This window comes from Aplysia californica, unplaced genomic scaffold, assembly GCF_000002075.1.
Source record: "Aplysia californica isolate F4 #8 unplaced genomic scaffold, AplCal3.0 scaffold00027, whole genome shotgun sequence".
Classification (NCBI taxonomy): Eukaryota; Metazoa; Mollusca; class Gastropoda; order Aplysiida; family Aplysiidae; genus Aplysia; species Aplysia californica.
This window is the reverse complement of record NW_004797297.1, coordinates 713,326-714,406: the sequence shown is the minus strand read 5'-3', so window position 1 is coordinate 714,406 and position 1,081 is coordinate 713,326. Positions and strand designations below refer to the sequence as shown.

Below are 1,081 nucleotides of genomic sequence, written 5' to 3'. Positions count from 1 at the left end.
CCCCCTTTTTTTTAAAATTTGTTCCACCCTTCCTTGTTACCTGGCTTTTTGAAAATGTTCAAACTATATGACATAATCCCATAACCTTGATATGATTTTGAGGTAACGTCATAGAATTTTTCTTTCGTAGATCCCACCTGTAAACCACCAGAACCTGAATTCCCGTTGCTTTTGCCCTGCGCTTTAAACCCCGTGAACATGTTAGAATTATTTCAATGTTCCTACGTTGTCATTTCCCGTGAACATGTTAGAATTATTTCAATGTTCCTACGTTGTTATTTCCCGTGAACATGTTAGAATTATTTCAATGTTCCTACGTTGTCATTTCCGCTGTATGCTTCCTGAACACATGTTGAAGAAGTAAAGAAGGGTCTTTGACCGAAACGTCCAGTGTAAATTTCTTGTTTTGAGACACTCGATGGAAGCAATGTTTACTCTTTTGCTATCATGCTGAGGACTACGGAATTGATTACCTTGGTTCGAATCTCCAACGGGTAGTTCTGAACTTTTATTTAAATTTGTGAGTTTTTCTAAAGTCCCCCCCCCCCCTATTTGGCTCGGTCCTATAGCAGATGGACGTTAATTTAGGAGATTCCGTCTCTTGAATAAACTTACAGTGTGGAATGGGGCGTTGAACCTATGCAATGACCCAATGACCAAATCATGCCAAATGAGGCTTTTTATAGAACCATTTCGTAAGTTTCTATCAGAACCCCAAACAGCAACTAAATTTTTTTTTAAATACATACTCCAAATTCAAAATAACCTACAATGTCGTAGCCTCATAATTACAAAGTTCTATCTGATATTTCGGGCAGTTTTGATTTGCTAAGACCGTTGGGTCGGTTAGCAAATGTTGTATCTGCTCTATCAAAATCGTAAGAATATTCGGAATCGTTATCAAGATATTCTAAGAATTGCATTCGAAAAAGCTTGACATGATGTGAAACTCAAAATCTTTGTCGTAAAATTTCTCAAAACTAAGTAGATCTACTGACCGGATAATTTTTTTTAATTCTGAGGTAGCGATGTGTCTAGTACTACATGTAGTATGGTCTTGTAAACCAACCCTCCCCCTCCC

General features: G+C 37.6%; 1 protein-coding gene across 1 annotated transcript in view; it reads left to right on the top strand.

The window, feature by feature from the left end:
* LOC101850623 overlaps positions 1 to 1,081 on the top strand; it is a 9,915-nt gene that overhangs the window by 5,206 nt on the left and 3,628 nt on the right. The window lies entirely within an intron of this gene.